Source organism: Gymnodraco acuticeps, unplaced genomic scaffold (genome assembly GCF_902827175.1).
Source record: "Gymnodraco acuticeps unplaced genomic scaffold, fGymAcu1.1, whole genome shotgun sequence".
Taxonomy (NCBI): Eukaryota; Metazoa; Chordata; class Actinopteri; order Perciformes; family Bathydraconidae; genus Gymnodraco; species Gymnodraco acuticeps.
In genome coordinates, this window is record NW_022990459.1 from 4051572 (window position 1) to 4057650 (window position 6079).

Sequence of the window (6079 nt, forward strand, 5' to 3'; positions counted from 1 at the left end):
TCTTTTCTACAGTTGTTGTTGCCATGGCCGTATCCACCATTGAGGTCACCGAGGTCCGGACCTCGGTAATATTTTTCGAGCTGTGTAACAAAACTTGTGAAATAATTACACTAAACGGGGTTCTTTGTAGTACTTCCATTTACTGACGATAGGGGCGCTGCATAACTACGTAGCCTCGATTAAAGCAAACAGAAGAAGACGACATGTATCAACAAATCACCGCAGACCGGACTTGAACCGGAGCAGCGGAGGAGTGATGAGGTATCTAGAGATCTGAGTCCAGCGGGCTGCTTGTGTTTCTGTTCATCAGGACATCATATAAGCAGCAGATCCTGTGTGAACGCTCTACGTTAGTCAGTGGACGTCCGACAACATGCACACTAACTTATATTGCAGCTATAGGCTATACTTTGGTTTAAATAGCGTGAATAAACTAGCTAGAGAGCTACAGTTAATTACATTCATCCAATGTCAGAAGGATTACCTTTTAACAAACATTGTAATGCTTTTCTTTTATTTCAATTTGAGTAAAACATTGAAGATATAACATTGTTTTGTTTTGTTTTTACACTGACTCAGATATAATGAAAAGACTACGTCAGTCGAAGCTCAGCTTTGGTAAGGAAGAGACAGGACAGGCAGAGAGAAAGAGAGAGAGAGAAAGTGATGGAAGTCAGGGAGGAACTGCAGGTACAGTCACACAAAAGAATGTAGGCATAATAACCCCTTCATTTTAGCCTCTTCTGCATGTCCAGATCATTAATAGTAACAATCAACTGATTCTTATTATGTATTACACTTTCAAATAATTGATGCTGACATTGTCAGCCCACTGACATGGTTTGAAATCGATATATTATCCAATTTGTGACCCCCCATAGGACTTAAAAAGCACCATAACTAGATCATGAAAATCCCAAAAATCTCGGGGGGTATCCCCCAAACCCCCCTAGCATGTTTGGACCTCGGTATTTAGGAAATTCTGGATACGGCCCTGGTTGTTGCTATTTAGTATTGTGCTACAGTAGTTTGTGGAATTAACAAGTCATGTTGCTGTTCTAGATGATGCCATTGGGACTAGTGAGGAGGAACAGTCCCGAACAACGGGTGGTGGCAGTGTTCCGTCCTCAACATCATCAGAACACACCTCAACTCGACCACAGACACCAGTCGAAGAACCGACACCAACGCCGAGTGCCATCACGACACCGCAGCGTGTGGTTCTAGGTAAGAAATAGGCAAGGCAAAACTTTAGATCATCCATCGTCATTAAGTAAAATAAGCTATACCACTGTGTGGAAATGCTCTGTTACAAACTAGCTAGTACGCAGCTAGTACAATTGTTTGTGACATCCTATTATATACATATACATTATCAACAGGCTGGACATAATGTAATTCACTTTCACAATCATTGTAAACATCTAGGGCATAACTGTCTTTAGTTCATCCTTACTGTTGTTCTGCTTATACATTGTATTGTATCCTTGTGTGACCTGTACCTGTCCTCTGTTTTTCATTGTTATTGCTAATTCTTATTGCTATAATTATCTTATCGTCATACAGGCAAGAGGAAACGAGGAGGAGACGAGCACCTTGCACAGCAGGCACGGCACCATGAACAGAGCCTGGCCCAGGTGGATCGGCACTGGCAGCTGACCATGGAGGCTGTTGCCCGGGCGAGGGAGGAGGAAATGGCCTTGAGAAGGGAGGAGAACGCTCAAACTCATGCGTTTAACCTGGCCTTCCTGCGCACTCTCGGCCAGGTTGTAGGGGGCAGCCGACGTGGCCCGTCTCCTCAGGAAGACGAACCACCTCTGTAATTTTAATATTATTCAGTTTCATCTCTTGTTTTTGTTAATTTTTAAATGCAACATTTATACTTTCTTGTTTATTTCTTATCTTTCCTTTTTTTTTTTTATAATGCCATATCTATTTATGCTGCTGCAATACAAACATTTTTTTATTTTGTATTTGTACAATGCCATGCCTTTTTATGCTGCAACAAAAAACACTTCCCAAATTGGGATTCAATAAAGTACTTCTCATCTTATATCTTGTTGATAAATGCATCATCTGATTAACAAACTTATTTCCGTGAGCATGTAAACAAAGTCACTGGGTGGCCACTCACACACAAAATTACAGCTTTGGAATCCAATCATAAACTGAAATGTACAATTAAAGGGCTTTAAATCAGCAGAACAAAAACTCAGATTCACATGAGGCAGAAGTTATAGGCCTATATTTTTCCTAAATAAAAATAGGCTACAACTAATACAATTACTAATAATATTTGTGGATCTTTAAAAACAAGCCTACAATATCACTCAAAAACAATTGTAAAAATAGCCCAATTAAGATCTAGAGATATAAACATACATGCATTTATAAAGCAATAAGAAACACCATCAGTTAGGAAAAAGCCCATAAGATAAAAGTTAATTTTAAGAAGAGATTTAAAGCAAGAAATTGAGTTTGCTTGCTTGAGGTCCCCCCTCTAAAACATTATTTGGTAACTGACACATTACTTAAAGTAACATATTTCCTTTTACAAATAAATTGGAAGGGGGTATTTAGAAAAAAACAGAAAGAGAAGGGGGATAAGAGATCATTTGTATTTATGTTTACTTTCATATTTGCTCAAATGTTCTTATTATGGGGAAGTACTTACTGGTGCTTGAAAATCAAATATTTACTAAATAGTCAATTCTGATAACATTTTTTTGTTTAAATCATTTGACAAACACATATGTGAAAGAGAAAAATAGATTTATTTATGTTCAATACAATGTAGTAATAATAAAAACAAAACAAAATGTCACTAGCCTTAATGGCCCACAATCTTTCAATGTCGTGTTTATAATGACAAACACAAGAAATGTATATCAACTTACTGAACCATGATGTTATGAACCAAAAACATTCAAGTTTCCTGTATACAATGAATATGTAGCTTTTCAGGTAGCGCATCAAACTCTAAGCCGGTCGCAAGCTTCCACATTGCGATGGCCACCCTCTTCTTTAGAGGTATACACTCGCGGAATGGTGTGTCCTGTCTCCATCGCTGGCCGCAGTTTGTTGCACAGGTATACGTAGGTTTCCTCAGACATCCTGAGTGTGTGTGAAAGATGGAACAATCACACCCCACCACTCGGTTGCTCGGTCAAGCATCCAAACACATGGTCTGCGGTGGCAACCTAACTTCTGAAATACACAAACAAAAGCATACATATTTTAATACGTAAAAGTGGTAGCTACAATTAATTAAATACTTGAAACACTTTTGTCATATAATGAGCATGAAACACTTTGGTCGTATAGTGAGAGTGAAACACATTGCTAGTTAGCGAACGTTAGCTTACCGAGTAGCGTTGTCGTTGAGTCGTCCTGGAGTAGTCTCTGCCGCGTTGTACGATTGCCATAAGTCTCCCCTCAGCTTCTTCTGTATTACGTCTTGCTATAAGCAGCCTTTTCCGAAACAAAGTTTTCCTTCTTGCTGTGATAAAAAACCACATACCAAGAAGCAAGGACACGATGGCTTCCACATCCTCCATTGTTTTGTGAGTTGTGTCGCATTGAAGATGACATCACGGCAGTTGTATGCAGCGTCGTTCCGCCCGCCAAAAAGCTGATCGCCCCGCCTACACTGCGTTACTATGGTAACTACCCCAGTTCCTAAACTGTAATGGAAACGCAGCATTCAAGTGAGCCGGGCTAAACCAAACCGAGCGAGGCCTGCAGTGGAAACGCGCCATAATGGCGCGTTTCCACTGCAGCGGGTAGCTCGCTTAAGCGTGCCGAGCCGTGCGGGGCCCGTTTTTGGTTGCGTTTCCACTTGGCCTAGTTTTGGCCCGGGGCTACTTTTTCACCTTTTTTCTGGCCCGACTAAATCGTGGTTCTAGGGCCAGGAACAACCAGGCTGAGTCGGGCTGAGTATGCTAAACTAGAGAGAGAATCGCTGGCAAGGGGGCTACAACTACAAGAAGATGAACATATTTGACCGTGATTTAATTGTAATACACGTTTCAAAATGATGCCGAAGTAACAACATACTGATACCGGTCATCCGGGTCATGAATTAATGCTTTGACATCTGCTTCCATGGAATCCTGAGGTCCTGTTCATTCATATCATTCTTAGGTTTAGGTTGAAACACAAAAATATATCTTGTATATATCCATTTAGAATCATTATATTTTGTTCTGCGCTACATATAACCCTGAAATCCTCACATCCAGGCATTTACAAAAGATATTGCTATAACCTATTGTTAAGAAATGCCAGTGGTCGTAAAGAGCCAAATGCCTCACAACTCTTGTTTAGTTTTGTCATTTATGAAGCTGCATATTTCTGATTCTCCAGCTTAACTCTTGACTCTAAAACCTGCATGTGCACAAGTGTTTTAGTCAGGCTATCATCAATCAACTGACAGGTTCAGTAGGTATGTTTCATTTAGACAACGCCGTAAACACCATCTCATGTGTTTGCTTTAACCGTTTGTTTATTTTCAACTGTAAAAACACTGTTTTGCTCTGCCGCTGTAAGTTTCCTGCCCTTTTTTTCTTTCTAAAGTGAATAACTATGCCACATTTCAATGGAAATTAAACCATTGCTAAGATATTTCAATGTGGACCAAAGTTGCCATCCCTTAAGCCATGCCATGGCTGAAAAAACTCATGTCAGATCATTTATCCAATGCCCCCGACGCTGAGGTGATGCAAAGGGGTTTATTTATGTCAAACATTAAAGGGGCTCCACACTGTAGCACATACCGTTTGGCTAACCTAATGGCGCGTTTCCACTGCAGCGGGTAGCTCGCTTTAAGCGTGCCGAGCCATGCGGGGCCCGTTTTTGGTTGCGTTTCCACTTGGCCTAGTACCGGCTAGCGGGTCCTAATTCACAGTTTTTCTGGCCCCATCAAATTGTGGTTCTAGGGCCAGGAACAACCAGGCTGAGTCGAGCTGAGTATGCTAAACTAGAGAGAGAATCGCTGGCAAGGGGGCTACAACTACAACAAGATGAACATATTTGACCGTGATTTAATTGTAATACACGTTTCAAAATGATGCCGAAGTAACAACATACTGATACCGGTTAGTAAAAACCATGAATTAATGCTTTGATAAGTCTGCAGACAGACGGCAGGCGAAAAATCCTTTTAAAATGCGTGTTTTCTAAATGTAGCTTGGCTAAGCTAACGTTATATATGCTCCGACCGTCCACACTCACAACAACGGCCTATACAGACATAAATAAACCAGCGACTGTATTTGCCATGACACAGGCAGTCTGTGGTTTGTACTTGTTTAACTTTTGTCTAGTTTCTGAACAGATATGAAGAGCTGTGAGCTCTGAGTGCTAAGAGCTAATGGCTGTGTTGTTTTTCTGGGGCTCTCATTGAAGATGATGTCGTTCAATGGACAGCTCCCCCCCCCCCCTTTTATGTATATACTCGCATTTTAGACTCTGTTACTAACTGTATATCTGTAGACTTGGTATGTCTTAAATGTCCGGTTAGGATGTATTAGAACGAAATCTAAAATGAAAATTGTAAATAAGCAATCTGTATGTAAAAAACCACCTGTATGTAAATTGTAAATAAGCCATCTGTATGTCAAATATGTCTTATGTCTTAAATGATATGATGAATTGGAAATGGGGGACCCTGATGTAAACAAGACGAAAGTCTTTCTCTGGTCTGCATCCCCTTAACAATTGTATGTTTTGAGCTGTACTGTACTGTACCCAATATACAAGCTGTTAATAAACTTTTCAATCAATCAATCAAAAGTGAGCCGGGCCTAATAAGGCCTAACCAAACCGAGCGAGGCCTGCAGTGGAAACGCGCCATTAGTTTTGTCGGTCACATAGGGACAAAAATAGCTAATGGCTATTTTTGAGTTTGAAAGAGAGCTCTGCTTGTTGGGACTTGCCAGAGGCTTAAGTGCCCTCAGATAGCATTTTATACAGGAATAATTATATATTCAGATGTTATATACAGTTGGTGAACTCTAACGTTCATGGTGTTGCAGAAGGCATTTCAAAGACTAAGATAGGGTTAGAGTATTTGAGACTT

At 40.4% G+C, this 6079-nt stretch overlaps 1 long non-coding RNA gene across 1 annotated transcript; it reads right to left on the bottom strand.

The window, feature by feature from the left end:
* Nucleotides 1-2755: 2755 nt before the first annotated feature.
* Nucleotides 2756-3555, bottom strand: LOC117552422. Its single transcript, XR_004569964.1, has 2 exons — nt 3366-3555; nt 2756-3207 (listed from the first exon to the last, which is right to left on the bottom strand). It is a non-coding gene; the product is annotated as an uncharacterized LOC117552422 (long non-coding RNA).
* Between the last annotated feature and the right edge of the window lie 2524 nt (nt 3556-6079).